The sequence below is a fragment of the Pelodiscus sinensis genome, chromosome 11 (genome assembly GCF_049634645.1).
Source record: "Pelodiscus sinensis isolate JC-2024 chromosome 11, ASM4963464v1, whole genome shotgun sequence".
Lineage (NCBI taxonomy): Eukaryota > Metazoa > Chordata > Testudines > Trionychidae > Pelodiscus > Pelodiscus sinensis.
Window position 1 is genome coordinate 49480449 of NC_134721.1, and position 8972 is coordinate 49489420.

The window sequence follows — 8972 nt, forward strand, 5'->3', positions numbered from 1 at the left end:
AAGAGACCTTAGAAGGTCATCAAGTCCAGCCCCCTGCTCTAGGCAGGACCAATCCCAACTAAATCAACCCAGCCAGGGCCTTGTCAAGCTGAGACATGGACATTTTTAACCTCTCTTACTGCTGTGCAACAGACAGGATGATTGGCTTCAAGACTTAGCAAATCAGGGCTGTCAAGCATTTTAAAATTATTATTAAGAATGAAGACAGGTCATCATCCCTGATTTGCATATAGTGCCTAGCACAGTGGGCACCAAGCTCTGATTGTGGCCTCCAGATGCTATGGCAACATAAAAGCAGTTTCCACATGTGCTGGGAAAGACTTTTTGTCCTTATCTAGCAGTGCAAATTAAATACATCCCTTTATTTTTTACAGCATAATCTCCCGCTCAAAAGGTCCCACTGGTCCCACTGCTACCGCTGGAGCATGGGAGATACACTGTTACACAGCTGATTGCTGTGATAGTACATTCATATTGACTCCGAACTGCTGAAAATGGAGAGATCTGTTTCCAAGAACTGAACAGCTTGACTGAAATTCCATCACGGCGTGGCCAACTTGGTGTTCTTCTACCACAGAAATGCATGATTTTCCCCACAATAAAGAGTTCTGTGAATGTTGGTAGTGCAACTCCAGGGGTCAGTGTGGTTATGGTGAGTTCATATCCTTGGAGACTGTGAAGTGTCAGGCTACGCTTGGTGTCTCATAAACACTGCAGATGTGTGATGATTATCTCATGATTGATAATCACGTGAGTCCCTGTTGTAATGTCGTGCTCAATAATTTATTCTTTAGGACGATTTTAGGTAGGATCATATTGTTTTGAGAGTACCCTGGAGATGGTAGAGGTTCTAAGTGAGATTATTAGTCGCCAATTTTCTAGTGCTGTATGTGTCATTAAAGGAAGCAGTTGTGGTCAGTTCCTGAACTTAGATGAAGTGTGCACATAGGGACTCAAATAATTTCCATTTTTATCCTTGGCTGTGAATGTGTGAACCACTAATTTAATTAAGTGCAGTCTGGAGAGATTGAATAAGAATACCCCTATTATCAACCGTATTCCCTTTTTTTTTTTAATTACCAGATGATATGAATATACTTATTTATGAATATTCCTCCCTTCAATACGTGCAACTGGAGGCAGGAAAGATTGCAGCTGCAGCAGGATGGAAGTGAACGGGGGAAGTGAGTCACCTCCCATGGGCTAGCGCTGGATTTTTCAACCAACCAAGCCACAGGAAGTACGACATTAGTGACGGTGTTGTGTTATTTTGGAGATGCATAGCACAAAAACAAAATGTCATGTCAAATGGTTGCTGCAAGTTGGGTCTCATTTGTTAATAATTTTGTGGGCTGTGAAGTAGTTGTTAATAAGGAGACACACTTACTGTGTTATTATAAAAGGTCAAGTGTACTACACATCTGAAATTGCGTATGTAAAGTGTACTACAGTTAAAATTAATATATGCTCTGTATTCCTTTCAGGTAAGTAGACAGATCTAACTGTGCCATGAAGAGTTGAGTGAAATCCCACGAGGATTGATATTTCCATTATACTTATTAGAGTGGACTGGACTTTGAAGTGTCTATGTTAAAACTATACCACCTGTTACCATGGTGACACATGGTCGCTTCTAGCATGGCTTCAATGGCTAATGTGGACAAGGATCTTATTTTTCTATACTAGCCTCTGCGTTGCATCAACCTCGTTTATGCTAAAGATCTGTTTAAACAGCTATTAGTATTGTGGAAACCGTAATGTGGACAGAGCCCTCTCTTACATGAGCAAGTCAGACCGAGCATGAAAGACATTGATCATCCTACTGAGTTACCATACAAACTACAAGGTAAGCAAGAGAAAAATCAGAAAAAGCCTCCCCATTTCCTCCCTTTTCCTCAGCTTCTAAAGCTGAGAATTACAGTGAAACCTTTGTTATCCAGCAGTCTGTTAACCAGAAAACTTTGTTAACCGGCATTGCCCCATGCCATAATTCAGGCGCACAGGTCTGGCTTGGTTTACCATGATTGGCTTAACAATTTTGTATTTAAGAAGTACTAATCATCTTTAATTCAAAATAGAAATGTGAGACCAACTGCCTCATACTACAAAACTACCAATATTAAAAACTTAAGTTTTACTAGTATTGTCCATTGATTTTTCCTAGGTTGATGGGACCCTCAGATAACCGGAACTGTTAGATAACCGGAACGCCCTACTGTCCGAGTGTGCCGGATAACACAGGTTTTTCTGTGAGAAGCTGGGGACTGTGAGTAGCATGGAGAGTCCAAGCAAATCATTATTTTCTCCAGCTTTCAGTAGGCCCCTCCCCTTCTCATGACCCTTTAAGAACTATGTGGCTTCTGCTCTACTTTCATAACAGCAAACAAACAAACAAAATCCTAGTTACACATAATTCACAAAATAGTGCAAAAGTTCTGACCAGTTCTTGTCATTCCTGACTCTATGCTTGTGTCAAGTTTCAACCCAAAGAGACTTTTTACACTTGACTTATAGGCCACTGAAATAGGGTTTGTGATGGAAGTGTGATATAACTTTTATAGCAATGCAAATACACCACTAGAATACAACTGCTTTATAGCTCTTTTATGAGGTGTGTGTGTGTATATGATGTGACATCTACAGTGCAAGACAGCCTAAGGTAAATCACTTGTACTTTTCTAGTGGGCCAGCTGGATCACCTCAAACTGTGCCTAATAGCAGAAGAATTTCATTCAGGGTGTTCTTAAATAATAGACTTGTGCTGTGCTGTGTTAGAAGGGAAAATGAAGTGTACTGAAATAGATGAATAGAATCAGCAATCAAATGCTGCACTTGGTGTGGATGGGGGGGTTTGCTCCCCAGGGAAGTCAGTGGAATGCACATGCATCTGAGAACAGACCCCAAAATCCAATTTTTCCCTCATCGGTACTGCAGTTTAGAAAGGGCAGAACCATTCCACAGCTGCCTCTCTTGCCTGCAGCTCAACCTTCAAAAAAGTCCAAAAGCTACAAACCTGTTGTAATTTCTTTTAGAATGGGAAAAACAGCCTACAACATAAAATGGATGAACCTCTTATTACAAGGACAGCTGAGTTTTAAACCACAGTTTGACAAAGAAGGGGCATGAAAGCAAATCTGACCTATTTGCTAGTATGGACTTTCAGCTTTGTACAAAGTCCGAAGAAATATCAGAATTCCTACTGCCATTAGTCATTTTCCAAAATGTTCCTCAGCTGGTTTATACGTGGTCAGCAAAATCTATTTACACAATCAGATATCTGTGGGATGCCTTCTGTGACCTCTGGGTTATGCTGAGAAATTGAAAATGGTATGTTTGTTGTTAATTCTGGGTCACTGCTACTAAGAGAGAAACATCTTTCAGTGTCACATGATTTTTTTTCATGGTCTGAAAGAGAGCCAAAGTGAGATTGGAGGCAAGGAAGGGGTTCGTTTTAGGCTCATAGTCACAATAAGTCATACGTAGTCTGGCATAGAGCTGTTTAGTTGGCATATCAGAAAACATAAAAAGAAAGTGGCCATACTTTCAGAATGAAAAACGGTAATATTTTGTAGCAGCATTTTTGAGCATGTCATGAATAGTCATAGAATTTTTAACGTATAACCATGTACTAGTGTCATTAGTGCCAGCTTCTGATACAATAGGGATACGAGCCTGTTACTCAGGGGGAGTTTTTTCTAGTTTTACTTAGTGTTCTTCAGCAATGGTGGGCAACCTGTGTCCCAAGAGCCACATGCGGCCCATCAGGGTTCTATGTCCAGCCCACAAGACATTTTGTTTACCATTGCTCACACACAAGGTTGCCAGATTCTGCTGGTTTCTGTTCATGTCGGTTTTTACTAACAGGACACACCTGAAAAGCAAGGGCACGTGAAGTGAGGTGCGTGCTGATTGTGCACAATATTGTCTGTGAGATCTGTGCGCTCCCTCTGCATCCAATCACAGCACTGCTGTGGTTCAGTTGGCACACCCCACAAATTCTAGGCATGCAAGTACAGTTAGCAAAACTACCCTGTCCTGGGATACCATCTTGGTTATAACAATCTTGCAGCCCATTGAGATGAAGGAGGCTGCTCATGAAGCTCACTCACTAGCCTAGATTGCCCATCCTTGTTCTTAAGGAGCTTCTCCTGAAACATTTGAGCATCATTAACATTCACGCTGAGGAAAAGTACAGTTTCAATAGCATCTGCAATTGTTTGACTTTTCTCTTCACTCCAAATATTGTTCATCACATTGAACAATCATTCCACTGGACTGTTTGCACCTAGGGTGTGTCTAGACTACCTAGTTTTGTCGACAAAAGTGGACTTTTGTCGACAAAACTATACCAGCGTCTACACTACCGCTGAGTTCTGTCGACATAACGTCGACAGAACTCAGCAGTTTTGTCGACGCTGGTAAACCTCATTTTTACAAGGCATAACACCTTCTGTCGACAGAGCTCTGTCGACAGAAGGTGTTATTGCCTGTAACATTGTGTCCAGACTACGGAGTTCTGTCGACAAAGCAGCTTGCTTTGTCGACAGAACTCAATGTGTCTGGACGCTCTTTGTCGACGGAAGTTTTGTCGACAGTATCTGTCGACAAAACTTCCGTCGACAAAACGCGGTAGTCTAGACGTACCCCTAGTGAACATGGAGCAAACACTACTCAGTACAGCATTGCATCCTGAATGAACATTTTTTAATTGTATAAAAAGAGAATGAGAATGGTGGGGGTCATTTCAGGTGCCTCAAAACGAAACTCCTGAGTAGATGAGAAATCCGGTGAAAAAACACTATCATCAGAAAATCGAAGTACACGGTCACTTTAGATAAACACATCATATAAATGACAAAGGAAAAATACAGAAGAGGGCCCAAACTTGTGGCCAATTCAGCATTTGGGTGCTGAAATGAGAATTTAAGCACTTAAAATTGATATTGTATATTATTTACAATAGCTATTCCATTAGTCGTACTTTATTTTGACGGTAAGGACTGGTAACAAAACCTTTAAACTTTGTATTCTAGCAGTTCTTTTCAAACTGTTCCACGGGCCCACTTTGGGAAAGCTGCTAGTAGGCCCATGCCACACTGTTTACCTGAAGTTTTGATAGCCACGAGCCTTGCAGCTCCCCTTGGTTCTGGTTCACTGTTTCTAGCCAGGAAAGCCACAAGAAGTGGCAGCCCAGGACACATCACTTTCTGTGGCTCCCCTTGGCTAATGTAGTCAATGGGAGCTGAGAATCGTAGCCAATGGGAGCAGCGAGGCTACGTGGCTGTGGAGCCCTTAAGTAAAGAAAGTGGTGCAGGCCCGCTAGAAGTTTTCTCAAAATGGGCCCATGGAACAGTTTGAGAATCTCTGTATTATAGTTACATTTTCCCTGGATGGGCACGGCACACTGTAAAATACAATTTATTGTTTTCTTAATACTTATTGTTAATTAGAATGGCATGGTGTAAAATGTCCTAACTAAACACACACAGGATTTATTGCTTTCTTTTAGTGTCAATAAATGTATTTGCCAGGGTAATGCAAGCTGCTAATTATACAAAGATGCCAGCCACGGCAAACATTTTGATTGGTCTTTTAAAAAGATAGACCAGTTTTCATGCTTAATAATTCTTTTATGTATGGTTCTGAATTTTGAACAGGGATTGTGATGGGTCCCTTCATAGCCAAGGATGATCCATCAAGGATGATTAATTCGATGTACTCCTACGAGTTTTTTCTTATTAATAGTCACAGCACAGCCCTGGCAAATTGGCAGAACTTGTTGGTCGAACACATAAAGTAGGTGAGTAGAACTTTATACTACACTGTAAAATCACTTTAGGTCAGATTCACTGGTATTCTCTGGCTGCTATATTGTGCTTTGGCAGGGCAGAGCAACTGTGAACTTGCTGAACCAGTCACTTAGATTGTCATCTGGCTCTTTTGTATTACAAAAACAGCAAAGGGATTCTGGTGTGTACCAGTGAATCTTGTCCCTTTGCTGTTATTTTCTAACATGTTGTTTATCAAATTAGAACATATTATCCAAAAGAAACTTTGTGGTAAGAAAGGAGAACGATTTTTTTTCTTTTAAAAGTCACCCAAATAAAACAAATACAAACAGTGATTAAGGAGTAAGAAAACATTTTAGGAAAATGATGTGAAATCTTTTGAGAAGAAGTCAAGTTTCTCTCTGCACTCCTGCAGATTGTAGTTTGAATTCAGAGACCAGTGGTGCAGGTGTGAAGGATTAAAAGCAAAACCAGCCCTCTTTTAGAGCTTTTGTTTTCCAACTAGATATTTTAGAAATGTGCATTGGTCTGTCTGTGTGTCCGTTTGTTCAAGAACCCCTCCTAATGTAAAGAGCTAGGACAATCAAATTTGATATGCAGCTTCCTCTCCTCCCAGTCCCCTGCCCTAATTCCTGCACTTCCACCCCTCCACCCTGAGCCCCTCTTCACCCAACCCTCACTCTTGCACCCCCCACTTCATCTTCATCTTGCCCATCTGGTCTGTCCAAAATTGCACTGAGGCCAGTTTCCCCAACCATTATGACCCATGCCATCTCTTTGATTCCACTTACAATTCCAACCTGGTCTTTTAAGGTCCTTCCATCCTTCATCTCCTTCTCGAGGTAAGTCCGCCCCTGCAATCAGAGGTGTGAGCACAGCATGGGTAGACACACGAGAGCTAGCTTTGATCTAGCTAGCTGGAATAACATAGCAGTGAAGTTACAGCAGCCAAGGCAGCATCGGGAGCACTGGATATATACTTGAGTAAGGAGCCCATGCTGCCAGGCCTTCTCTGCTATTGTTATTTGAGCTGCATAGATCAAAGCTAGTTTGGGGTATGTCTGTGCAATGCTGCAGACACACGTCTCTTTGCAGAGTAGGCATATCTCATCTCTGCACCACTTTCTATGCCACCCTGTATATCTCAGGCTTTTGCCAGAGCCTAGCCTGTGCCCCCCCATGTTTCAGATGTTAGACCCTCATCCTGTACAACCTATTGCACGTGAGTAACTTTATGCACGTGATTTAGGCTCATTCATCGTTATAGTGCTACTTATGTACATGCATATTTGTGGGTTCACAACTCCAGATTGTAAAGTCTTTAGGGCAGTCCTCTTAGCATCTATTTACCTAGCACTTCTTTGGTAATGGTATAAATAATAATATATTAGAGAACTTTCTACAGATGCCAGGTTCTGGCTTTGTTGTTTACATTAGGGTGAACAGTTATCTAAATCAAAATATTCAGGAATTATTTTGTTTCCAAATCTCTGAATAGGGAATACTTTTCTCATTAGCTATGATTCATTTATAAAAATCTCACTCCATTAATTATACATACATAACAAATCTTTTCCCAGAAGGTTATTTAACGAAATAACTATGCAAACCAACAATTATAACATAATTTCTTCTGTTTTTCATAATAAATTTGCCTGTGTTCTAAAGCTTAGCCTAATCATGTTTTATGCAACATCTAAACACACAAGACAAAAAACGTGTTTAACAAATTAATGATGCAGTAACACACCCTGGATAAAATCCTGGCCCCACTGTAGTCAATGGGAATATTGCTATTGATTTCACTAGGGCCAGCCAAGATTTCACCCACAAAAGTGGATTCTAATATTTCCATTATTTGCCCCACCCCACTCCTTTTGCCAATGGATTAATGACATTCAAATGATCCACTATCTGGCTTGTGTACTGCTCTAGGCTCTCTCAGACTCATATCAATGATAAATTAGTAAGCAATCTTCTTTACGTCTCCATTGTTTTTCTAGCCTTTCGTTTTCCCTGAATATTCATCTGTGGGTGGCCTGATGATGTGAGTTATGAATAGGCAGACTTACATGGTTCATCATTTCTTATGTAACTAAACGGCAAATGAACTTTTTCCGACTTTAAAGCACAAATAATAATACTCCTCATATTTCTTTACACTGCCCTAAGGCCTCACATTCCAGCATCTTAATTCAGTGTAACAAGGAGAATGTAGCCTCTTTCCACTAATACAACTGTACAGAATGTAATTGTTTTACCCAGGCTTTTACTCCCATTTACCATGATAGCAGGAGCAGGCACTATAATGTGTCCGGTTCTGCTACCTGAGTGGATATGAGGCTCTGCCTACAAAGGGAAGCTGTAACAGTTCATTATAGTAAGCTGAATCTTTAGGGGAAATGTATTGGATCCTACAACAAGGAATGAAGTTTTCATTAACCTTCAGGGTAATGGGGTAATCTGTCATCTTGTTCTCCATTTCTACCTGTTTACTGGCTCAACATCTATAGTAGTTTTTGCCCATAAAGCAGAGGGTGCATCTGTTCCAAGTCTTACATCCAAGTTATTGGTTGGACTTGCATGCTTAGGCTGTGACCATATAAATCTGCAGTCATCCTGTAATCCATTTCATGGTAGATGTATATTAGATTTTTCTCCAGTCTTTCCTGTGTTGCATTTTATGCCTCTATAGTTAAACTACTTCAAGGTAGAAGATTTATTTTCATTGTACACAACTCAAGAAATCAATCTGTATTTCTGTGTCTTAACACAAACGCTGATGTTACCTCGCATCCATCCCTAATAGAGTCACAGCCTGGAGTACATTTGCTATGTATTTCAATAATTCCAGGCCCTGGTAATGTTATAAGGATTGATCTTGTGATGTATTAGGTAGCCTTTCAGAAGTGACTACCTGGAACCCTGGTGGATTGCCCTATTAATTGATCACAGCTGAACAAACCCACTCAAGAAACAACAAAGCAAAAATTAAATCCTTTCTTGCAGTGTTTTAAATTTGACCTTGTACAATTAAATGACAAATTACCCACCATAAACATCTTTCCTTTAAGTTGTTAAGGGCAAATCAGAAGTGTGAAAACAGGACAATCTTTATTCATCTGTCCTCATACCCTATTTTTACAGGTGTTTGCAATACAAGGGGAAATCATGAATTATTTT

The 8972-nt window shown here is 40.5% G+C and overlaps 1 long non-coding RNA gene across 1 annotated transcript; it reads left to right on the plus strand.

Annotated features, from left to right (window-relative positions):
• The first annotated feature begins 246 nt into the window (after window positions 1-246).
• LOC142831023 (uncharacterized) lies at window positions 247-4266 on the plus strand. Its single transcript, XR_012906614.1, has 4 exons — window positions 247-652; window positions 1084-1240; window positions 1485-1846; window positions 2165-4266. It is a non-coding gene; the product is annotated as an uncharacterized LOC142831023 (long non-coding RNA).
• The last annotated feature ends 4706 nt before the right edge of the window (window positions 4267-8972 follow it).